The 26943-nt window shown below is 41.1% G+C and overlaps 1 pseudogene; it reads left to right on the top strand.

The window, feature by feature from the left end:
* The window catches only part of LOC118619267, a 54850-nt pseudogene extending 28988 nt beyond the window's left edge, over positions 1 to 25862 (top strand).
* The last annotated feature ends 1081 nt before the right edge of the window (positions 25863 to 26943 follow it).

Below are 26943 nucleotides of genomic sequence, written 5' to 3'. Positions count from 1 at the left end.
ATATTCCTACATCTGTGGGGGATTTAAGCAGAAGGAGACAGACACAATGAAAGAATAAACCCTCTGGCAATGACAGACACAATGAAATTTTTAAAGTCTAGGTTGCAGTAATGGATACAGTTTCCATAGATTATAATTATAACAATCCAGCCAAGCCACAGCATATTAATAAAATGTTGAGCAAAAACAACACAGCAGAGAAGTTAGCTCCCTGCTGATATTTGGAAATAAAACCCAGTTACAAAGATCGGTCTCCATTAATGTGACTCCAGCTGGCTCTCCATCACCCTTTGCCGGCCCTGTCCTGATGAAGATTATATCAGCCTCCCCTCTGCAATTTGTCCTCAATAAGCACAAAAACTCTGCCTGAGCCAGGGCACAGCTGCAAATGCAAGGCCCTGCAATGCCTCAAAATCCTTCCATGGTTTCTCGAATTTTCTTTCATTTTAATAGAATTTGCAAGTGACAGAAGTCCACAATCACTTCAAAAGCTGTCTTCAAAGTTGCCCTCTTGGGGTATTCATTCTTTGTCCTAAAAATCTAAAAGCAACAAGCAAAACCATGGACATTTGTATTCCTGCATGTTTAAAGCAAAATTCTAAATTTGTCTTCCTTTTCCTGGAGAAAAATACACCAAAGTCTCCTGACACCCCAAAAGTTCAATGTTTGGTTTTGTAAGACATTTTTCTGGTTCCGTTTCAGTCTGCAAGTCTTTTGAGCTGGTCGGATGGGTACCACTAATACATGTGGTTTACATTAATGTTATTCATGATGTTTATCCTGACTCCGCAGGAGGCAGCTCACCATATGGTATTCATGTTTGCGTGTTGCTAAAAAACATTCAGAATCCCCATTTTTAAGAAGAATTCATCAGTTGCAAGTAAATAAAACACATGCCTCTGCATTTGTTATGGAAAAGGCCATTTTGAATCAGAGGAGAAATACTACAACAGTACATTCAGGATTAAACGTTAAAACCAAACATCTTCCCAGGCCTGCATTGTGATTTGGGGATCAGCTGATACCTGCAAAACCAAACAGATGCTTAGAAAGGGGAATTTCAAGTGGGTAAGAGTTCGGTTGCTTTGAGGAGAAGAGCAAGTTATTAAGTGCAAAAAGGGTGAATTTCCTCAGCACCTTCCTCACTGAGGACATTGTGCTCATCTCAGGCGGAAACTAAGTGGTGCAGTAAAGCAGCAAATTAGAAGAATGTAAATTCTTTAGTAGGAATCGCACGCAGGGGAAAAATGCCTCCTGATGCTCATATTTGTTTTCATGTAAATAATGTACACTCTTCCTAAAGTCAGACTGGCACAGGCTTAAGGAAGACATCAAAATCCGCAACAGATAATATGCTGGACTTCAAACTAGCAGGGACGTGGTTATCCTCCTATTTGGGTGCAGTTTTTGCAGGCAAATGAGAGAGATCTACTCGGTGCTGAAATCCAGCAGTTTGGGTCTTTTGCTTCCTCTCTTATTCTTGGTAGGCACATGTGTTCTTATTCTCATTCTCTCTTTCTCCCTCTCTTGGATTTCTTATTCCACTAAATTGTGTGCTAATTGGTTGAGTGATCCCAGATGATATCATTTCTATTTTAATCGGTGTAGCTGCTATTGTTATTCCTTCCTTATCCCTCTGTTTGTCGCACTTGCATGGATCTGGTGATGCCCAGAGCTCTCTCTGAGGTTAATCGGATTCACGCTGTTCTGCAGACACAGGTCCATCAGATCATCAGGGTGAATCCCAGTTGCCTGGGTTCTCTTCCACATGCTCTTACAACCCAAAGACTTAGGACGGAGGCTCGTCGACATCTCCCAAATGTCCTTTACTGGTTTTCTATGAGCCTCCCCTCATTCTTCTATCCCTAACTGCTTATGGTACTTACAGACCACATCTCAACATTTAGCACCTAACTAGAATGAGCCTTGTATTGTCCACTGGAGACATTAATCTCTCACAGATTAAACTCATTTGTCCTCCGATGGAAACTTCTCAAAGATACGTATTGTGGAGCACAATGCACCCACTGTTTGCTGCCTTCTGCTGTGTCCTGGCAGTCAGGAAAGTCCAGCACCAGCTCTCCGGGACCTCACAACGACCGAGGGGCCAGAACAAAGGAGTTAACAAAGGGTTTACAGTACAGTGCTCAGCAGGCAGTTAGAACAGGATGGTTAAGATGTCCTAGGAGGACACTGGTATATCTGGGAGTCCAGAGTTCCCCATATAAGTGATATCTAAGACAGGATCGACAGGAGGAGGAGCAGTTCACAGGAAAAGCTTGGGACAGGACCACCTCAGGCAGAGAAGAAAGGTCAGTGTGCGTCAGGAGATGCAAAAGAGCCACTCAAGGAAATCAGCAAAGATGGGACCAAAAAACAGAGCACAATTTATTTGAAGATTCTCAAGGACTATGTTTTTAGGCTGAAACATAGGAAGTTACCAACCTTTACCAGAAATTTCCAACCTAAAATTCAGCATTTCTATATATTATAAAAATCATATTATATTCCTTTGTATTTCCCAGGCATGCTACCTATGATTTCCTTTAAAATACTGCCCCCACACACACAGTGTTTGCTATGTAGTTTTCATGTAGCTGGAGGGAGGGAAGTCAGTGTCCTAACTGAGAATACTCATTCCAGGGTGGTTAAAAATTGAAAGACTCTAATGGAAACTTCCCACCACATGAGGCTCTTGAAACACTTCAGCTGTCTTTATGGCTGATCAACTCCAGAGACTTTCTTTGTTAGAGTAAGGCATGTCAGAAATGATTTTTCATTGGTGAAATGAGCGGTGATCAAGATGTGTGTATTGACCGAAATATTGTGTAGGCATTCCCACTCATGCATGAATAGGGGTAAGAATTCAGCAAGCCCCATAGTCTATGCAATTAGGAGTGGAGCCTGAGGCTTGATTCGAAAATTGTCCTGGGTCCAGCTGCTGACTCAGAGGATTCTCCTTGTCTGCATCTGGCTGGAATGTTAGCTGAATCCTGCTGCTAAATTATTGCCTCTTTGCCTCTAGTGAACCATCCATGTAAGGTGCTGTTGGAGTACTCTAAGGGACCTAAAGCTAGGACTTTATCAAGCTTACAGAACAGGTTAGAGGACTCCTTTTGTGTATTCTGACTCAAATATAGATAGATGATGATGATGATAGATAGATAGATAGATAGATAGATAGATAGATAGATAGATAGATGGATGTCAGCATTTGATCTAAGACATGCTGTCATTAAAACCTGATGTCAAGTTTGTCCCAATCTAAGAGCTCTATCACCCTTACCAATTTTCAGCTGTTGGAGGTTACCAATATTTCCCCCCAAAAGCCTAAGGGAAATGATCAGGTTGGTATAGGTCAGTTCACATCATTCCTCCAGCATAGCACCTTGCACAGCAATAGGTATGCAATGGGTAGACAATCAAACTGTTCATTAAATTAAGGTTTGGACACAGGCTGAGATGAATAGGAATATTTTGCATATGGACTAATAAGAGGAAGTTAGAGATATTTGAGGGAAGATACTTTCCTTCTCCCAAACATTGGAGAGAACAGCCACTTTCTTCTCTAAGAGGTCCCTGGTGCCATAATCAGAATGAATGCTAGCCCTAACCAGGTATAGCACTGTGGAATTATATTCTGGCCTTTCATTAATGGGCCCTTGGGTATTTATGGTGAACGAGTTTCCAGAGAGAGAATGGCAGTTCGGAGATCATCCCTTTCAATCCCCTCAGTTAACAGATAATCAGAGGCTTCACAGTCTCTCTGATAATCTGATAATGACAATTGGCACTACAATCTAGGTGTTCTGATTCCTACTGTGTTCATTTCACCAGTCATTGGCCCTCAAACTTGCATGTGCATCACAATCCCCGGGATGGCTTGTTAAGATATAGATGCTAGGAACACCCCTAGAATGTCTAAGGAGGTCTGGTGTTGGGCCTGAGAATTTGCGTTTATAACAACCTTCAGGTGAGGCTGATGCGGCTGACCCAAGGACCACATTTTGCGAACTTCTGTACGACAATAGATTCTGTCTTGCTTCTTAACCATTCCACATCCCTACCCTTGCAAATATACCTGTTTCTTACAGTCTGGGTCAGCTCCACCTACATGACCTTCAGCTTCAAACTGAACCGCATGCACCCAAAATGGGATCCTATCTTCTCGTGATACTCAGCTGGAGCCTCTACGGTCCATCTTCAGGGAACTTCAAGGACATGTTTTGTTTTCTTTTCTTTTCTTCTTGAAACACGGAATGTCTGTGAGGAAGCACTGCAAGTAGAGTTGGAAAAGCTTCTGGCAGCCAGATCACATGGGTCCAGAATAATAGGTTAAGGCTTAAGGCAACCAGTCCCACCCAGCTCTAGTGTTAAACTTCTACATCCTGAGAAACTGCCTAACCCTGGGAAGACCAGGGTAGCTTTTCACCCTATAAAGCATGGAGTTTGAGTTGTGATTTTAGAAATTAGAATCCCATGATTGCTTCACCATGCATGTGTTCCCATGCTTTATTCCTAGGTTCGGGGAGACAAAATAACACAGTAGTCCAGACTCTTCTTGGTCTACTGAAGGAGAAAGATAGACAAAAAGTTATCTTATTACAGCAGGTCCTCCAATAACCTTGTTTTATTTGACATCGTTTGGGTATGATATAGTTGATGAGCTGTCGTGGAAACTTAACTCTTGTTTATATCAATTAGTCTATGGTAAAACTGGTTTCATCATATGCCATTTTGCCTAAAGTCACAGAAACTATAGACAGCATTAAGTGAGGAATTATTGTACATGATATGTCCTTAAATCAAAGGTGTTTCTGCACCAGAGTTAGTAGAACAGGGTTGTGCTTCAGAAGTGTCAGGGGGGCAAGGGTAGGAGATCGAGAGAAGGAAAAGCATGTGGGTTTCAAGGCAATGGTTTTGTTGTTGTTTTAATTTGTTTTATTGTTGAGGGTATTACAGATGTCCCCTGTTTTCCCTGATTTTATCCCCCTCTACCTGGCTCCCACCCCACCCCAGGCTTTCACCTCACTATTGTCTGTGTCCACGGGCTATACATATATGTATATAAATTATTTGGTTAATTTCTTCCCACCAACCCCCTTCCCTCTGAGATCTGTCAGTCTGTTGCATGCCTCCCTGTCTCTGGTCCTATTTATTCATCAGTTTATTTTCTTCATTAGATTCCACATATAAGTGAGATCATGTGATATTTGTCTTTCTCTGACTGGCTTATTTTACTTAGCATAATACTCTCCAGGTCCATCCATGCTATCTCAAAGGATAAGAGATCCTTCTTTTTCACAGCTGCATAGAATTCCATTTTATAAATGTACCACAGCTTTTTTATCCACTCATCTACTGATAGGCACTTGAGCTATTTCCAGATCTTAGCGATTGTAAATAATGCTATTATGAACATAGGGGTGCATATATTCTTTCTGATTGGTGTTTCAGAATTCTTAGGATATAGTCCCAGAAGTGGTATCGCTGGATTAAACGGCAGCTCCATTTTTAATTTTTTTGAGGAATCTCCATACTGTTTTCCACATGACAGTGTTTTTTTGTAATGGGGAATGCTAAATATGTCCATAGGCAAAAGGGTCAGGAAGAAATACAGAGGATAGAGAATAGTTCCCAACTGGGGAGAGGAAAATGAAACAGACAGTGGAATTACCTGGAGAGAGTTTGGTTTGGTTTTACTTACACATCATATGCTCTCTTCTGACCCTCCTTGTTGATCACAGGTGCAGCCGAGAGACCAGGTGTAAAAAAGAGACAGGGAATACTTGGTAGAGATGGTCCCAGAAGAGGCAAGAGGAGGAAGAATCAAGGCATAACTGGAGGGGTTAGCCTTGGATAAGGGGAGCGCTCCATCTTTCTCAGAGACCAGAAGAAGGAAAATGTCTCTTTGACTTCCCTAATCTCCCTGTTTGAAGCCTTTTAAATTCAAGTGCCCATTGCTCTCCCTCCTTGAATCCCAGATCCATTCCACTCCTGCTGGGTAAACTTGAGGAAATCATCTAATTTCCCTATTTATAAAATAGAGATAGCAATGCCTACTTTAGCAAGACTCATGAAAAGCAAATGAGAGAAGAAATCAGTCTCAGAGATAGTATCAAATGTATATTACCTGCTCATTAAATAATTTAATTTCTTTTATTCATGTCTTTTTCCCCTACTCCATGCACAATCTTATTAGTAAGTCCTTCTTTCTCTTACCTGTGGTCATATAATACCTTTTGAGTTTAACCCCTCTAGGAAAGCTACATTTCTCTTCAGGAAAATGCTTGTCAATTTTGCATACATTTCAGGAGTTGACTGACCAGCTGGAGCCCGTCTGTGGATTTTCTCAGATTTAAAACTTTAGTTTTAGAATCTGTGAAGCAGGATTTGCCACCCAATCTACTGGGGATTGGGGAAAATGCATAATTTACATACATTTATGTTTTCATTGTTATTTTTGGTATAATGTATATGTTGGTACTATAGTACATATATTTTATGATAAAGATATACATATTTGGAGTCCTCAAACTCACTAAAGATTACTCTTAAATTGTAATCCACTCAGAGGAAATTAATATTTTAAGCAACTAAAGTATAAATAATAGAAGAAAGTCATAAAATTTCAAAGTGACCAGTATAAGGGAACTTTGGCAGACAGAAAGGAATTCAGGCCTTCCGGGAGGTCTTTGTGGTATTCCCGAATCACCCCCACCCCTGCTTTTCTTCTGCCTAGGCAGAGCCCCGAGAGGAAGGAAGGAAGAAAATGATTGGTATTATCCTAGCCCACAAAGACAAAGAGAGAGGATTTATTGCTGCTCAACACTTAAGACCTCCATAGCCTGCCATCATCCATTCCCTCTTAAACAAATGCTGGTTGTCATCAAGATGATTATTATTACTATGCAGACCAGATCCTCTGATGAATCGAAGCTGATGAAGCACTCCTCTCAAGTAAAGAGACTGAACTATTCCCAGGTGGCCTGATTTATTCCCTGGAAGTTGTGACTTTCCAACTGGAACTCTGATCGCTGAAAAGCATTCCCTTGTTGCATTAGGTTGGAAAGTTAACCCTGCAGAGTACGCGTCTCTGGAGCAGGAGCGATGGATCCAGGTGCACACACAGGTAGCCAAAGAAGAATGCAGCAGCTCCCAGGGTATCTTCTCCAGCAGCGTCCTCAAACTAGAACGTGCCTAAGAATCTGCTGGAGAGCATGGGAGAAGTCTCCGGACCCATCCCCAGAGACTTAAATTCCCTAGTCAGAGCAGGGCCAATGGATTTGCACCTCTCATAAGCTCTCCAGGGACATCTGTGCTGTGGAGGTGGCCATTACCATCACCCTTTGAGTAACAGCAGGCATCCTGGTCAGAGTCCTGGACTTCAAACCCTCTCCATTGGTCTCTCTTCCTCTGTGCTCCCTGCTTCAGCCTCTTTGCCCTGCTGGCTGCTAGAAGATCTTTCTAAAACCTGAGTATATGTATCATTCCTTTACTCAACACAAGGTTGACTGTAAACTTCAGTTAACTCTATAAATGGAATCCAAATGGCTTAACATGGCACAAGAAAGTATGTAGCATAATAAGCCATGTTTGCTTTATTTTCACCCCAATTGCACCAGTGCAGGGTGTACACACCTTCTCTCCTGGTATTGTTAGTGTAGGTAGCTAGATATTGATAACAGAATGAGAGCAAAGGGAATTAGACCTTCTAAAGGCTAATAAACTGGAAAGCTGAATCCAATATTGGGCCTGCTTCCCTAGGAAACTACAACTTCACACACTCCCCAGGGGACCTCTAAGGCCCCTAAGTGGGCAGAAAGGATTGTTAACCAGTCATTACCAAGGGAGGAATAAAAACAGCAGGAGAAATTCCTCAGCTGGGCACATGCCCAGTAAAGACCAAGATGGCACAGGGGGAAATACTTCTACTGTGAGGCATGCACAGTAGGAACTAAGATGCCAACCATAAGGGGGTGTGTCTAGCCTGGGAAAAGGATCAGACTGAATAATTGACCCAGAACCCCAGAAGATCTAGGAAATAGATTGGTTAGTGGCGGACCCATTAGAAGCCTGAGGGCGCCTGGTCCTTCCCTAGCTGAGATAATATAACACAAGCGGAACAAAGCGCCCTCTGCTTGGCTCTGTAACCTGCGCTGAGCCCATCGTGCGCTTCTGTCTCCATGGCCACGTGGGCCTAGCAACCGCTGGGGCCCTGCAGAGCGCGGTCTGGGCACAGCCGGGTGCAGCCCAGCGCCAAGTACCGGGGATCAGAAGCTAGGTTAGGGATGGGAATAGAGACCTGGATGGAACCAGTGGCACAAAGTTTCTGGACACTGGCCCTATTTCTGGGTCTGATGAAGATAAGGCTGACATTTTTTAATAGCGGGATGGAAGGAGATGAGACATTGGGAACCGGGGGACAGCCTTCTACCTCCACTCAAATAAATCTTACAACTAGACCACATCCTCCCCACGCGGGTCTCCCAGAATGCTTTTCTTGCAACTCCATGGAAGGACTCCGTTTCCACTAGCAACGGTATTCACTTTCTTCCTGTGACCGAAACCTGAACATGCTCAGGGCCATGCCGAGTCATATCAAGAGGTCAGTTCAGTGACACTCACCAATCCCAGGCTGTCTCCTGGTTCAACTTCCTTCCCGACCACCTCCTTATTTGCACAAACAAGCATGTTCCATCTCCATGATTTTTTTTTTCCTTCTCTTACTTGCTTTGACAAAATGAAAGTATTCCCTTTCCTAATACAGTGTTAACGATATGGAGGGAGAAAGGAAGAAGAGCATTTCTTAATCATGCCCTTATCCTAGATCATCTTCAGCAAAAGCCATTTGTTTCTCAGGATTGCCTGTCAGTGTACTGAGAACACTGACAACACTTGGTGATTTGGTTTTTCTATCAGAGCTACACGTTTACAACTTCTCTTGTGTTTTTTCCAGTCGGTAGGCATCAGTAACCTTGCATTGGTTATCCTGTTAACCATCCTGCTGTGCTGGGAATAGGAGAAATGGAAACACGTCTCAACTGTGAGGAACAAAGACCACTTCAAGGCTTCCCACCAGCACCTCTGGAAGGAATTCTGACTAAAGACCTTTCATTTGGGTAACCACTAAAACCACCGAGGGAAGAGCGGCAGTGGGGAGGCTGTAAAATAAGCAAATAAGCAGTTTGGAAATTAGAATCTCCTGAAGAAAGCCTGAGACGTCCTTGCTAGGCCATCCTTCTCTCTCTCTCTCTCTCTCTCTCTCTCTCTCTCTCTTTCTCTCTCTCTCTTCTTTATTGATTTAAAGAGAGAGGAAGGGAGAGGGAGAGAGAGATAGAAACATCAATGAGAGAAAACATCGACTGGCCCCTCCTGTATGTCCCCCACTGGGGATTTGGCCCACAGCCTGGGCATGTGCCCTGATCAGGAATCCAACTGGCGATCTCTTAGTGCATGGGTCGATGCTCAACCACTGAGCCACACCAGCCGGGCTAAGGCATCCTTTTCAAGAAAGCGGGGCAAACCCCTGAAAGTTCTATAACGTAGACCCAGTCTTGCCTCAGAACCTGCCTCCACCATTCTGGACCCTCTACCGATAAATCCAAAACCACACTTTTCAAGAAAATTGTTCAGTTCTTAAGTTTTAGAATTTTTATTTTATTTTTTTGTTGTTGTTATTGTTGAAAGTATTACAGATGTCCCCTTTTTTCCCCATTGATCCCCTCCATCCCACTTCTCCCCCACTCCCTCCCTACCTTCCCCATCTTAATGTCTGTGTCCTTTGGTTGTGCATATATGGATATAAGTTCTTTGGTTTATTTCTTCCCACCCCCTCATCCCTCTGGAGCTTGTCAGTCTGTTCCCTACTGCCATGATTCTGGATCTGTTTTGGTCGACAACTTATTTTGTCCATTATGTTCCACAAATAAGTGAGATCGTGTGGTATTTGTCTTTCTCTGACTGGCTTATTTCACTTAGCATTATACTCTCCAGGTCCCTCCATGTTGTCTCAAAGGGTAAGAGATCTCTCTCTCTTACAGCTGCATTGTGTAAATGTACCACAGCTTTTTTATCTACTCATCTACTGATGGGCACTTGGGCTGTTTCCAGATCTTACCTATTGTAAATATAAAAATTGTTCATGGGTTTTCCTTAAAGAATAAATTGATCTGATTCAATATCTCAAAAACCTGTTTATTGTAGGATTTATTTAAGTGCTTATTAGAGGAGGCCCTAGGAAAACTGTACTCTCCACATACATATACATATATTCATATATAGGTAAATATAAATAGATACACAACACACACAAACTTAATTCACTTGCTATGTTAACAGCCTCACAGGTATTCTTACCTTTCAAGAATGGAATGGTTGGCTGCCTTTATGGCCTCATTTAACATCTCAAAATGGGCACTTCTTTTGTGAGAAGGGTTACTGCATGACTCAGCCACTTAGTTAATCTGACTAATTAGCATTCTGTCGCCTATTAACGACATTAAAAACAACAACCAGGCTCTACACACTTCTCAGATTTCCAAACAGACCTTTTTCAGTGTCAAGGACATTTGTTGCTCCCTGACCTTGATGAACTTTTGGCTTAGTAAGTACCCCGAAGAAGCCCTCCTACTATCTTTAATAGAGAAGGCATCATTTTAAATGGCCTCCTAAATTGTCAGCCTCCTAAATTGTACCACCTTTTCAGAAATACAATTCCAAATTAAAATTCTGTGTCAGGAGGAAAACATTAACCGAATTGCAACGGTTCTTATGAGCCTCATTTAACTCAGGTGCATAAAGTTGAAAAGGCAAATTTACATAAAGCTTGTTTTGAGTTTTAATGTTTCTCTTCTCTTGGTGGGGGTCTGTATATTCATACCTGTGTACGGGCTACCTCTAAAAATTAGATATAAAAATCACAAAATTAAAATTCAGCCCTTGCTCCAGGGCAGTGGGGAGAAAGAAGGAGAAAGCTAGCTAAATATTGAGAAAGCGTAACTGTGTGGATTGCGTGCCATGCAAATGTATCAGGTTTTCCTTGACTCAAAGGAAGAAACTTAAACAGCAAATGCATTGAATAAAAGTGGATTCAAATTGCCCAGGAATCAAAGTGATGTTTTTAGTCTTCTTAAATCTTCCTTTATTTTCTGTTCTCTTTTGCGGTAAAAATGTGGGGGGAAACACACTACTGTGTTATCTGGAGAAAATGTTGACAGTCATGTATCCATTTAATAATATGTTTGCGCAGCTTGTCCTGCTTCTATGCTGATGATATCGACACGATAGACATGATCTCTGACAGTGGCCACCAAGAAGGGGGAAAACAGTCACAAGAAGAGAGACATGATAGAAATTATTAGACAGGACCAGAGCAAAGAGAACCATGTTTAAGCAAGGGGCTTGATCAGGGAATGTGTTCCAGAAGAAATAACTCAGAAAATGAACCTTGGGTTTTCCTCTCTACTTCCTTCTAGAACCAAGCAAGCACATCCTTTATAGGTCTGCAGATTTTCTCCTCACCTAGGTTATTTAGTAGTGACTTAGGTCTCAGATACTGTACTCAGTATGTTCTATGTATTTTCTTAATTCTTCTTCCAAAAACAATATGCAATAGGCTCTAATATTATCCTCTTTGTTATGGGTTGAATTGTGTCACCCCAACATTTGTATGTTAAAGCCTTAACCCCAGAACCTCAGAAGGTGACTATTTTTAAAAGGGTCATTAGGTTAAAATAGGGTCATCAGTGTGGGCCCTAAATCCAATATTCTGGTGTGTTTATAAGAAGAGGTGATTAGCCCTGGCCGGTTTGGCTCAGCGGTTAGAGCGTCGGCCTGCGGTCCTGAGAGACCTGGGTTCGGTTCCCGCTAAGGGCATGTACCTCGGTTGCAGTTTGTCCCCAGCCCTGGTCTGTTGTGCGGGTGGCAGCCACTCGATGTGTTCCTTTCACATCAATGTTTCTCTCTCTCTCTCTGTTCCTCTCTCTCCCTCCGACTCTACCTGAACAGAAAATGGAAAAATGTCCTCGGGTGAGGATAAAAAAAAAAAAGAAGAGGTGATTAGAACACAAGCAACACAGACAGAGGGATGACCACATGAGGACGCAGCAAGAAGGTGTCTCTGCAAGCAAAGGAGAGAGGCCTCAGAAGAAACCAGCCCTGCCAACACCCTGATCTTAGACTTCGAGCCTCCAGAACTGTGAGAAAATGCATTTCTGTTGTTTAGCCACCCAGTCTGTGATATTTTGTTATGGCAGCCCTAGCAAACTTATACACCTTTTTTTACAGATAAGTCAATGGAGACAGAATTGTTGCTGAGTTACACAGAGTACCAGAGACAGGATTTGAGATGGGGGTCTATCTGACCCAGAGCTTCTCTTAACTCCCAAACATGACTGCATCCTGTGAGCCCCTGTGTAACCTAGTGCACTCTGAACCCCACTGGGAATGATCCCCTTTGTACAGCTGCCCCTCCCCCTCCATGCTCCCCTTTTTGAGCATACCTAACTCATTAAATACAAGGTGTCATCTTCAGTGTACTCATTACTGAGTGGAACCCAGGGATCAGTGCCAGGCTGGTCCCTGAAGGAGATCACAGTCTCAGGGGAGATGAAAAGTAGCATACCGCAAAGGTTAAAATAGTAATCCTAGGAACCAAGTGAATGACAAATGATAGTGCAGATGACAAAGAAAGCGCTGTCTGCCTCTCCACTGCCACACTCACCTCTGCCTTACTACTCCCTCCCTGCAGTCTGGCTTCTGCACCCGCTGCTCTTGTCAAAGTCTCTTAGTTTCCAACTCCAATGGGCACTATTTAGATTTTATTTTATATGACATATTTGTATGTTTGACATCATTGGCCATGACCTTCCTTCTTAAAACATTCTTTTCCCCAGGTAGTCTTGGCATAATTCTCAGGTTTTCCTTTTTCTTGCTGACTATTCTCTTTCAGTCTTCTTTGCTTGGTCCTTTTCTTTATTTGATCTTTCTGTATTGCTGGGTCTTGGATTCTGTTCTTAGTCCATTTCTTTTCTCCCTACATACTCAACCTTGATGATGACATTCATTCCAGTGATGGCAGCCCCCACCTAGCACTCCTAAATCTTGATCTCCAGCCCACACCTGGTTTTGAAGCTCTAGGCTCATATATAACCCTCAGCATCTTTCCCCCAAATCTATTCCTTCTCAATTGCCATTCTTGGTGAATTGTACCCACATGCTCAAGCCAAAAGCATAGGGTACATTAGTTTAGAAAGTTTAGGATCATGGCAATGGAAATCAGGGAGGTCTTGATTTACATTCAAGTTTCATTATCTCTTAATTTCTTTGAGCTTCAGTGTCCTCATCCATAAAAATGAAAATAGTAACAATAACTACCTGAAGAGGCTTTTGTGAGTAATTCGAGTGTCTCCCAAGACCACCTTCAGGTTCAATTGTTGGCTAGAAGAACTCACAGAACTCAGAAAAGCCATTAAATGTACCATTACAGTTTACCACAGTGGAAGATACAAACTAAAATCAACAAAAGGAAAAGGCACATAGGACAGAGTCCAGGAAAGACCAGGCACGGAACTTCCAGTTGTCCTCTCCAGGAGAGTCATGCAGACAGCACTTTCTTCTCTCAGCAACAATGTGTAGGAAACACAGACAGTATTGCCCACCAAAGCAGCTCCCCTGAGCCTTGGTGTCTGGAGTTTTTAATGGGATTGGGTCACACAGACCTGGCTGACCACTCACATGGCTAATGTTATTCCCCAGCCTCTCCAGAGGTCAAGCTGAAACTGCGTGACCCAAAGCCTAATAAATCATATTGTTCCCATAGACTATTTGCATAGCTCAAGGCCTCCCAGTAAACAAAGATATTCTTATCAGGCTAGAGGTTACCCCCTGAAAACTGTCAAGGGCCAAATCTTTACTGCATGAAGAATGAATTAGTTCATGCATCTAACATGTTTAGCACAGTGCCAAACACATGCTAACTGCTCAGTAAATGTTGGTTGTTAATAGTTTTTATCCCGTGTTCTTCTTTCTTCTTTACTTCCCATGTTTAGTCAGTTAATAAGTTCTGCTAATACTACTTCTTTTTTATCTTAATTATCTTCTCTCCTTTTCATACCACTGCCTTTATGTATAGTAAAGGAAATATCATAATGATATGATAGAAAAATATGTAAAAAGATTTTTAAAAGGAAGGTGAATTTGGGTAAAAAATGCCAAATAAAACTTCTCAAAAAGTACTTTTGAAATTAAACACTCATAAACATCAGCTTAAACAGATAAAAAAGAAAAATTCCATCTTTAATTATATCTTAAATTGCACATTTTAATAAGGAAACATGCAAATGGATCTATTCAGCACTATTTGAAATAGTGAAAAATTAGAATCAATACAGAAGTATATGAGAAATAATGATGTATTTTTACAATGGAATGCTATTCAGAAGTTAAAATAAATGAACTAAATTTACATGTATAAATTTGTATGAATGTCTCATACATTGGAGTAGTAAAAAAAAGTAAGCTACAAAAAGAATGAAGTATTGTACCATTTATGTAAATTGCTAAAATTCAAAATATAACACTCAGCAGTTTATGTTCATTTACATATATTGAAAATGTGTAAACATGGATCAGAAGGCTACACACCAGCTGTAGAATGTTCCTTAGCCGAGGGGTATGAGGGAGTGAAGGATGAGATTATAAGAGCTTCAACTGTATCAGTTATGTTATATCTTTTAAAAAGTTTTTAACTAAAGTAAATGTAGCAAGTAATCATCATGGATTACTTTCAGTTCTGCAAATGAGTCATGTTCAATATATTGCATAGAATTACCATATGACCCAATAATTTCATTTCTAGGTATATACCCAAAGGAACTGAAAACAAGGACTCAAACAGATGTTTGTATGCCAATGTTAATAGCAGCATTATTCACAATAGCCCCAAAACAGAAACAACCCAAGTGTCCATCAGATGATGAGTAAACAGAGTGAGATTTATGCATACAATGAAATAATATCATTCAGCCTTAAAAAGAAATGAAATACTGAAATATGCTACAACATGGATAAAATTTGAAAATGTATGCTAAGTGAATAAGCCAGATACAAAATAACACATATATTTTTATTCCATTTTATGAAATATCTAGAATAGGAAAATTCTTAGAAACAGCAAGTAGATATGAGGTTACGGGGGGGGGGGCAGAAGGGGAGAATAGGCAGTTATTGTTTAATGGTTAGAGTTTCTATTTGAGGTGATGGAAAATTTGAAGGGTGTTGATGGTTGCCCAACATTGTGAATGTAATAAATGGTACTGAACTGTACACTTAAAATGGTTAAAACAGCTAATTTTAGATTATATGTATTTTACCACAATTTAAAAAATGTAACTGTGCATTTTAAATGGGTTAATTATATGACATGAGAATTATATCTCAATAAAGCTGTTTGAGAGATTTATTGCAAGAAATCGACTTAACGCACTTGTGGAGGCTGACCGGGCAAGCGGGAAATCTGGAGCAGCCAGCGGGAAGGGCTGGTTGGAAGTCAGGGGCAGGGCAAAAACTGCTATGCACATGGGGGAATTTGTTCTTCCTCAAGGAAGCTTGAAGGGGTCAGACCCACCCAGGTTATATAATCTTGTGTTGCTGTGAAGGTATTTTGCAGATGTGACTAAAATGTATAGTATCTGCAAAATACCTTCACAGCGACACAAGATTAGTGTTTGACTGAATACTGACTGTACCCTAGCCAAATTGACATATAAAATTGACCATCACATCATGGTTTATACAGTGGGTGCATCTTCTTCCTTTGCCTGATGCTGATATGCATTCATATTGCAAAAAGTTCAGTAGAATTCAATAGAATCCAAAAGTACTATGGATATGTGTAACCCATGGACACAGACAATAGTGCTCTGAAGGCCTGGGGGTGGTGAAGAGTGGGGTGGAAGGGGACAATGGGGGAATTAAAGGGGGGACATCTGTAATACTTTCAACAATAAAGACAAAAAAAATTAAGTACTATGGAAGCACTTTGAAAAATACAGATTATTTTCTAATGTGTGATATGAAAATTATGAGTATAATAATTACTCAGTGGCTTTTAATATCTCCTAACAAAAGATAAGGATTAATGAATTTTTAAGTGTCTTCCATAAAATCTACATTTACCCTTTAAAAAAGTCTATGAACCAGGCATTAAGTTTAGATTAAGAATATTAAAATTAATAAGGCACAACACCTAGCCTCAGGGAGTTCATAGTCTACTCCTATTTATACAGCAATAAAACATGATTCTTCCATGATCACTGGATAATGGGCTCCACTGGCTGTCTGGGTTTGTCCTACAGTCCACCCTGGTTCAGATATCTGTGTAAACACCCTTCACTGATTCGCTTCAGAACCTGTCATCAGAATATACCAGCTGGAAAACAGTAAGAAATGAAAACACCTCACATTCTTTCAGAAAGATTAGAGCCATTTCCTTGTGGTATAATTCTTTTCATGAAAAGCTTCCCAAAGCAGAAGCTAGACCCCTATTTCTTTTCTTTTTTTTTTTTCAATATGTTTTCATTGATTTTTTAGAGACAGAGGAAGCGAGAGAGAGATAGAAACATCCATCAATGAGCTGCCTCCTGCACACCACCAGGGATCAAACCCCCAACCCAGGCATGTGCCCTAATTGGAAATCAAACAGGGACCTCTCGGTCCATGGGACAACGTTCAATCCACTGAGCCACACCGGCCAGTCTAGGGCTCTGTTTTTCTAACTGAGATGTGAGAAAACAGTGGTCCCAACTCCTAAGGTAACTGATGATCTCCCTCCACCCCCCATTATCCAGTTTTATCTGCTTTTCTTCCCTTCCCCACATTCTTGCCCCTGAGCTTCTTTTCCACTCTTCTTTTATATAACTATGTTCCTTCTCTCCTGCCTTTGCATGCATTGGCCCCCCTCATCTTCAACCTGGCCATTGTAAGCCCCATGGTAGCACACAGAGTCAAAGAGAATGCCATCATCCATGTTCTAACCTGTCGGTAGAGACATGAGCGGGAAAGCAAAGAAAAGAAAAATGAGAAGAAATAAAGTTTAGTTTTCCTTAAGTTTTATTAATGATGTAATTTTTTAACAATGTTCAATAATTATTTTAGGTTGGCCATGATAATGAAAAGACAATGACTACTATAACATAGCAGCATATTCTTTTTTATGTCTTAGGGGTACTTTCCCCCCATTTTTGCTGCCTTAAATTACTAAATGTCTTTTGAAAAAGAAAATCAATACTTTGCAAACTGAAACTGTACAATCTCCACCCTTATTGAACATCAGGCAGCATGCAATCATGCGCATAAACTTAATTGTGAACAAATAATTCAGAATTCTATGAAAATTAATTTAATTATGCTCTCAATGTTCTTCTATTGATGGAATGCGCATGTAACTCCTTTAGGACAATAACATGGATTATGAAATCTAATTCATATGAGCAAGGGGGTTTTTGTTGTTGTTTTAATCAATAAATTTCTTATTTCTCTCAGAAACCATTGTGTCCAAGTGAGCAGTTTCAGTGCAGTTTGAGAGGGGAAACTGAGGCAAATACACTCTTAAACCAGGAGAGTCTTCTCAAACATTATACATATTCCGGTATCATTTTCCTTCTGGGCATCAAAATATCAGTGCAATGTTGTATGCTGTTAGGCAACCCACAACCCCTGCACTGCATATTCCCTGACATTTTAGTTGAACAAATACCCAAAGGACCCTCCCAGGTGGATGTAACTTGGCTTTGGGCAATTAGTGTCCAAAGCCACATTAATGTTGTCTTCCTGAATCTGCAACTTGACAGTCTGATAAACAATAGCACTGAGAGAGGTGTGAACTTCCACTATTTATCTCAATGGGCTGTTAACTTTGAAACCTAATTATGATCACTTAAATGCCAACACTGTTAATCATTTCACTGCTGATCAGTGTACCAGAAACATACAGCCACAGTAATGTGCTTCTTCCTGGGACTGCTGGACTCAATTGCCATGTCCTGATGTGCTTTTTCTGAATGTCCTCTTGTTAGTACTGTCAACCTTGGACTGTTTAAATGGGTATGTTCAGCACTTGAGCCTTTGAGCAAGCAGAGCACCTATTACTCTATTAAAAATAAAGAAAAGAAATAGATTGTCATTGTTTCCTTTTGTTTGTTGGTTTTTAAACACAGGGATTGAGTTTTCTTTATGTAATTTCTTAAGTCCCATGAGTCCTTATGGCAATCTAAATCCTTTGGAATATAGGAGTCATCACTGAGATGTTGTAAAATAGGAGATAAGAGGGTGATTTTCCAAAAGTCACTAAATGAATTCACTATATAATTGAATTAGAGGAATTTCCAATATTATAGACTCCCATATCCCATCGAAAGTGAGAATCCTTTTACAAAGTCTGACCAAAAGACAGAAACCCACTCGATTGCTTGCTTAGGTTTTCTTCTTAGAAGGTTATTCCTTGTATTCAGTGTAATTTTTCCTTGTAATTTTTATCCTTAGACCCTAATTCACTAATTACACAGAAAATATGTATCATATCATCTGTCTTCAAATATTTCCCTTTCAGCTTTTCCATAGTAAATACCAACAATTCATTTATAATGGCCTTCTTTCTTTAATACCTATTATGAGTTGTGCAGATTGCATATATTAATTATCAAAACCCCAAGAAGTAGGTATTATATTATAATTTTACAGATTAGCAAATCACAACTCAGTCAGGTTAAGCAAATGGGGTAAGTGAAAAGGTGGAGTTTGAACCCCAGCTGGCTCTCTCACCCCCTCACCACACTGTCTTCTAACAACAGTTTCGCCAATACTTCTCTTGCTACACCTTTCTTTGGGGAAGCTCTTTTCTGGCCTCCTAATTTTATAATTTTCTAGCTTCCCTGTTTTATAATTAAGGACACCGAAAACAGCTCAGAAAAGAATAGAAGTTTCTCTAATTCCTATATCAGTGTTTTAATACTTTTTGACATTTTCATATGAAATTGCTTGATCTCTCCTATATGCATATGATATTGATACAATAGGCCGATATGATTGTCCGGTCACTGTGCTGTACAGTTGAAACTAATACAAAATAATACTGAATGTAAACTGTAGTTGAAAATAAAATTTTATTTTGTTTGTTTGTTTTTGTTTTTTTGGTACGTGCCCCTAGTGGGAACTGAACCCGGGACTCTCTGGTCCGCAGGCTGATGCTCCAACTGCTGAGCCAACCTGGCCAGGGAGAAAATAAAATTTTTTTTAAAAAGCAATAGGCCAGAATCTGCCCCTGTGGGCCTCCCATGCGGTCATGTACTTCTACAAGGCCCAACGTGGACATACCTGATGGTGGCATTCTTCTCTACTGAGTTCAGGTACAGTCAACATCCGTCTCCACCTAGAGCCTTAGCTGCCTATCTACCTATCAATCAACCAAAAAAATAAACCCTATTTGTCATCTCAGGCTATCCAACACTGGTCACTAATCTGTTTAGATTAACTGTATACTGAATTGCATATGACAAATTTCAAATGTGACAACTATGGTTAATTGGAATGAATAAACTGACAAAAGTATATAATGAGAAAAAATGTACAATAGTCAAAGAAAGGATGGTTATATAAAGAGCAAGTGTTTGCTAAAAGTGAAAATCCAGATGGGGTGTTGGCCTTAAAGGGTTTGCAGTTTCTTGGCATACTCAGAAATCCAGCAGCTAAAGACTTACAGCAAAGGAAACTGGTCATTTCCCTCTCTAAAAGGACTTTAAGTGGTCCCTTGTTTGCAGTTCAGAAGAGGTCTGCATAACACACATCTAGTTTGTCCATAAAAATTACCTAAAAATTAGTGGGTGTTGCTTCATGTGTGAAGGCAGAAAGATGATGGAAGAAAAACAGAAAAAAAGTCAAAAAAATGAGGGGCCAAAACTAAGTTCAATGTATGTTAGGGCAGAATTTTACTTTGACTTAAGCAAAATAGGAATACAATGGGTAAAAATCAGCATGAATTGGAAAGAGGGTCCCCGGGAAACTTAAGTTCATATCTTTCCTAAAGCACGTATGAAAAGAGCTCCTCATTTTAGGCCAGAGGAACTTCGTCTCAAAAAAAGGGTCCAGGGCAGTGGTTCTCAAAACGTGCTCCTCAAACCAGCAGTATCAGCATTATTTGGGGTACTCATTCAAAATGCAAGTTCTCAGGCTTACCCTAGACCAAGTGAATCAGTCACTCTAGGGGTGGATGTGGGGCTGAAACAGCCAGCCCTCCAGGGATTCTGATGTTCACTCAAGTTCAGGAACTACTGCTCTGTGGGAAGTCCATAAAGAAGAAGTTGGGACTAGCCCAGCTGCAGCCTATATTGTCATTATCTGGAACCAGCTACCAACTAGTTCTCTGCATCCATTACCATTAGTTCAATTGCAAAATTAATAAGAAGGAAATCTATGTAACCATATTTGAAATTTATGCTCCAATGTGCCACTGACCAAACCCCACCTGGGAGCCTGAATATTTTGGTTATTTTATCACAAAGGGTCCTGAGTAAGCTCTGTGCCTGAGCTACTAAGCAGCAAATTTAGGGATAAATTAGATATGTACATGAAATATTAATAGTTTACATAAAAACTTTGGGTTCAACCTTTCAAGTATATGTTTCTTGCATACAACTTAGGAAAACATTCCTAAAATCTACTGAAAACTGTTAAAAACCCAAATTCTTTCACCCCAAACTCTGAAAATGCACAATATTCAGAATCATTTTATTTAAATCAAATTATAATCCTTTGTACACTCCAATGATCACTTTTTTTTTGGTATGTACTCCTGGCGGGAACCGAACCCAGGACTCTCTGGTCCACAGGCCAATGCTCCATGCGCTGAGCCAAACCGGCCAGGGCTAATGATCACTTTTTTCTTAACAAACGAAAATCATCACTTCTCAAATAAATTTCAAAGATTCTCTTAAACAGCTATTATTTATTCAAGAATGGCTCTATACCTGAAATCCTGTACCTCTGGACACTAGCTAGGTTCTGTTGTTGATAGATGCATACAAAGCTTTAAAATAACAGTAAACCCAGATTGAATGATTTTTCTGTGTTTATTTTACTCATCGAAATGAGTCTACATCCCTCAAGGTCACCAACCAAGGAAACTCAGCAGTGTAGCCTTCTGTTTTACAAACAAGCTGGAAATTCTGCTTCAAGATGTTTTTACCTAGAACTATGCTTCCAGACTACTACGGACAGTCAGATTTTCATTTGTACATTTTATTTATCTAAGAGGAGGAGGGCAGAGGCTGCCACCAGGAGTCTGCTACCCAAAAGTACATCATCAAAGATATTTGAACCATCCGAAGACAACTAGCTCTCTCTGAGATTGTCACGTCTTTTATGAGAGCATTGCTGGACTAGTAGTTGAGAGAATCATACACTCTTCATGTAGAGGCAGTCAAGAGCTGTAATAGTTCTCTGAAAGGTTACCTTACTTATAAGCGAGCAAGTTAGCCTGCCACAGTTTCATAGAAAAGACATGAGAATCTTGGGACAGAGACAAAAGTTTTTATTACTCGTAGCAATAGTAGTAGCCAGAGGGTCAGCATTTGTACCAGTTCTCCTACAAGGCGATTCCTTGAGGGCCCAGTGATGTCTGCACACACATTGGGTTACAGTACAGGAAAGGGATCCTGAGCTTAGGAACCTGAATCTTTTATAGTTAACAGTGAGCTGTTTAACCTTTGCCCCAGAAAGAGACCTTATCATTACTATACTGAAAAGTAAACAAAACTGTCCTTTGTTTTGCAGGAAGACGCTGTATCTTCTAAGGCTACTCACTATTTAAACTTCTTGAAAAGATCATTCAGAAGAAGGCAATCAGTGTCTCTGCTCACAAGACAGAATGCAAGAGATCCTTGGAAAATTCTTTCCCAACAATGACTAGAACCACAGACAATGGAGGACATCATCTTCCTGGGTTCAAGCCACAGCTCTTGGGTACATTATTTAACTTCTCAATCTCCTTCCTAATCTATAAAGTATAGATATTAATAGAAAGAATTTCAGACAGTTGTATAAAATAAGTGAGATGATACCTAGTGCATTTTGCATTTTACACAATGTCTGATACAGATTAAGCATTTAAATGTTACTTTATTATTCCTGTTATCACCACAACTGGGAGATGTTGAGGGGACTATCCTCGATGTCACAGAATTCCCCATTATAATAGGCCCTTCAAGTTCCCAAACTCTAAAAAAAATAATGCAACTGTAGAAAAAAATGACAGAACATTATACATGATACTACATGAATGATTAGAAACCACCTTTCTATTTACTCTAATATTTAAGTGTCATATATAATATATTTCTTATCAAAAAAGAGCTAACCAAAAATAAGTACCATCTTATGGAAAATTCAAACTCTATCACTTCTGATTGTCCTTCTCCACCTCCTTACCACCACACCCAACAATTTTTAGTCTCAATATGACTGAGAGAAATCTACATAGTGTATTTGAATGTCAACCCCATCTTTAGTAGTACCTGTCTTGGTGTGCTTATGAACAAATTCAGAAATGTGGACTGGAAGAAAACTCAGTTTGGTGGACTGGTAGGAACTTGAACAACCAAGTAAAAAACTTCAATTAGAGACAATATTGTTTACTAATAAAAGCATGGAGTTAGACAGATATAGAATAAAAAGTCAAGTTCATTACTTGCTAGTTGTGTTATCATGATTAAAGATTAAATATGATCATATATGCAAAGAATCAGTAGTATCAGGTACATAGTAGAGATTCCATAAAAGTTAGTTCTCTTCCATTTCCCCATTAATTAATCAATGTCAAGCCATAGAAAGTTTTTTAGGACTTAGAGAGCTTTTTCCTCATGTCTGTCCTCTCCACATTTCCAATCAATTATTTGGATGAAGGTGTCAATGGCATAATTGTTATAATGGCAAATGGCACAAAGGAAGGAGAACAGGTAATATACTGGATGGTTGAATTAGTATTTGAAAAACTATGAACAGCCTTAAAACTTGTCCTAGTTCAAAATCACAAAGTAACATTAAAGAGGGATAAATATAAAGTCATCTACCTAGGCCAGGCTGGTATGGCTGAGTGGTTGAGTATCAACCTATGCACCAAGAGGTCACTGGTTCATTTTCTGGTCAGGGCACATGCCCAGATTATGGGCCAAATCCCCAGTGGGGGGCATGCAGGAGGCAGCCAATCGATGTTCTCTCTCATTGATGTTTCTATCTCTCTCTCTCTTCTTTCCTCTGTCTCTAAAAATCAATAAAGAAAAAATATGTTAAAGTCTTTGTTCTGGGTTCGAAATGTGTAACTTCATAGATTACATGATAGAGAAACTCAGACCTGTGTTAAAAAAAAAAAAAAAGTTGAGTATGATTCAGAGTTGAGTATGATTCAGTGTTTTGCAAAAAGTAAATTGTGGAGGTCTACATACCAGGCTATGGGGCTGTGACAGTCCAATCTATTTTCCAGATTCCAGCTTTATTTAAATACTAGAATTTTGTGGGCAGGAGAACCGTATCCAATACTATTGGATCACTGCCTAGTCTAATGCACTTTACATTTCCTGAATGACATTTGGCATACAGTTCCCTTGCATTCAGCTGGGGAACTTGAAACAGAAGGCCTTTCAAAGGGACTCCACTGGTATCAATCAGTCACCCTGGAGAGCTAGAAGGCACCTTCCTCCCCTCCAAGGTTGAGTGCTCCCCAGGCCTCCGCCACCCTCCCCTGCTGCTCCCGCTCAAAAGCCATCTTACAGTCTCAAATTATTAAACAATTTCATTGAAGAAATTAAATTACATTTAAATTATTGACATTTAAAAAGACTTCATGTTAATAATATCAAATAGGAGAAAGAGAAAAGGACATACTTAAAAACCAATTATCTTGACTGAATTCAATCTTACAATTTGCCTGCAATTCATAAAATGATTCCAGCTGTGTTTCTTTTGGTTTTTGCTGCTAGGAGTACTTTAGTGAATAGTCCCCAAACCAATACTTTGTCTTTCTTGATTCCCCTTAGGAATCTTTATAGCAAAATCTTCAGTGGTTCTTCAAAACCTCAGAATGATCACATGAAAAATTTAAAAGGCTGTAGTACTATTGTTAGAAATACAAAGGGCAATGGACCCGAATCTCCCCTCTGAGTTTTGAAAGTGCTGACTTCAGGTTCCTGAGCCTGGCAGTGCCTCGCATCCCTTCCCCAGCCATAAGTTCTTCCTCCTGGTTATCCCTTCCTGAGTCCCAGAGCCCCTCATTTTGCCTGCTATATCTCTTGTCCAAAAATTTCCATGCTCAGAAATGCCCTAAACGATGGGGACAACCTTATCTTCATCCAAGGGATTTGGGACATTTTATGGCAATACTGGAATTCAGCGCTGATGCAGCTTCACTTTTGTCCTTCGAGCACCTTGTTTCCCAGTAACTGAGTTTCTGATTCCAGATTTCCCAAGCTCTGGAACAGTCTCTCTTAGGTTCCCCTCTTCCTCAGTCCCTTTACTCCCAGCCTGCCTATCTCCTCAGTTCCTCTTGAACTGGGACCTGTCGTACTGGATAGCTAATCTCTCAACAACTCCCCCAAAGAAACTCATGAACTCTACCTCTAAACTCATGAACGTGGTGAGGTACAGGAAAACTATAACCTGCTTCCTGCTATAGTCTGAATTCCACCTACACCACTCAACAAATCTGTTCTTTGTTTTTTGAGGTAACCAGTGATTTCTTAATCCCCAAATTCAATAACCTATCCTTAATTCTCATTTTACCCCATCTTTTTCCCAGCATTTAACATTGTTGAACACCACTCTTACATGATCCTCTCTCCCACCACAGACAATTCTGTGTCTTTCACATAAATATTCCATTTTGTAGTTAATAGCAATACCTTGTTCCTAGGCACTCATTAAAAATTTGAAACTTCCAAAAATTTCTTCCATCTACTCTGTCCCCATATTCAACTGTCACAAATTCTGTTGATTCTACATCATAGCAGCCTACTTCTGGCGATCATCTCTGCCATTGCCTTAGTTCAGGTCTCAGTTATCCCTTAGACCTTTGCAAGAGTCTCCAGCTAATTCTCCACCTCATTGGCAGGGGGAGCTTTCTAAGTCACAGGTCATGCCGGGGACAGATCCAGGTTTTGTGGATCCTGAAGATTATCCCATTTAGAAGGCCTTCTGTTTAAAAATAAAAAGGATTTATTTTTTAAATTTTGCAGAAGCACATGACCATGGGCACATTGCTCAGGATCTTCCTTGGGCCTTGGAAAGGTCTGCGCAAATGAAAGTCCCTGACACTTTTGCATCATTCAGTTAATTCATAGTAAATGCATGTCTAGCAAATGTCAGTCCTATGACGGAAACATTCAGGAGGATGGCGGGCAGCCCCTGTGAGCGGAGGCCGAGGCAGGGTATGGTGGTGCCCACCAGCCTGTGAGCGCAAAGCGGCTGCGGGGTACGCCATGCGCCAGCAGCTCTGACCTGGGTACCAGACGCTGCAAAGCCTGTGGCCCTTGGTCTCAGTGGCCGGGGACCGCCCGGAGGTGGCAGCCACTGAGCAAGCTTTGGTGCGTCTCCAAGCCCGAGTCGTGCCCCACTTCGTATCCACGCTCCGAGGCTCCAGGTTCTATGACGAGGATGGAGATTTGACTCACGAATTCTATGAGGAGACTATCGTCACCAAGAATAGGCAGAAGCGGGCCAAGCTGGGGCGGGTGCATAAGAACCTGATTCCTCGGGGCATCGTGAAGCTGGCCCCCCGCATGCACGTGGATTTCCCGGTGATCCTCTATGAGGTGTGAGCCTGGGGGTTTGCAGGCCACAGCCTCTCCTGCCTCAGGCTCAGAGTACGGCTTCCACCGAGGAACCTAGGCTGAAGACACAATCCTGAATAAACTCCACTGGCCTGGAACCTTCAGCTGGGAGCCAGGCAGTCCTGCAGTGCTGGCTGGGTGCCGGTTTGCCTTCAGATGAGATGTGGCTGGTGGCTGGTGAGGGCCAATAGCGGAGTTACCAGCTCACCTTCCCCAGCCATCCCTCTAAGGAGCATGGCAGGGCCTATGCTGACCCGGCACGTCTGCTTCCTGTGCCCTAGCCTGTCCTGCTTTCTTCCAAGCTTGCCTAGGCCCCAACCCTTCTAGGCGCCACAGCACTTTACAAGTAAGGTCCTTCTTCCAGCCGTGGGCTGTGGGCGCTGTGCACAAGCAGGAACGTCCTTTTTCTCACGTTCTTTTTCCACGTCCTTCACCAGTTGGTTGGAGCATTCCAACAGTTTGCTACTTGGTTCCTGTTGGACAGAGGCTGGGGGCAAGGCAGCCTGTTTCCTCCTACCTACCTGCCCTCCTGTTCCCACCCCCAGATGAACTGACAGTTTGCAGTTGTTAATAGGAGTAGGGACTGGTGTGGGAGGCGTCTTCTTCTACCCAGAACTGGGCTGATCCCTCCCGACTGTTACTAGTTGTCCATTGATGTTGTCCTTCCCACCACTTGAGAAGGACTAGGATGGGATCAGGAAAGGCTATGGATCCCTGTGCCTATGGGGAGCTGCCCCTACCCACCTCCATATAGTCTCCTTTGCCTTTTGTACCAGCCCCACACACATTGGGAGGACACCATCCACCACCCTGTGGTGAAGGACAGCACCGAGCCCGCCACCCCTTCCCCTACAGTATGTCCATCCCCTCAGGATCATCCAGGGGGGAGTACTGGAGCCCCTGGGTAGGGACAGATAGGAGAGAACAGCCATAAAAGAAATACCTAAAATGTAAGTTTGTAAATAGTCTAGTCCATGATGTTATTGCGGCAGAGTCTGATTTCTACATAGAAATGGCTTTTTTTTTTTTTTTTTAATCCTTACTTTGCAAGCTCTGTGCTTCGAGAGTG

This window comes from Molossus molossus, unplaced genomic scaffold, assembly GCF_014108415.1.
Source record: "Molossus molossus isolate mMolMol1 unplaced genomic scaffold, mMolMol1.p scaffold_m16_p_6, whole genome shotgun sequence".
NCBI classification, from domain to species: Eukaryota; Metazoa; Chordata; class Mammalia; order Chiroptera; family Molossidae; genus Molossus; species Molossus molossus.
The sequence above is the reverse complement of the archived record's forward strand: the minus strand, read 5'-3'. Positions and strand labels throughout refer to the sequence as shown.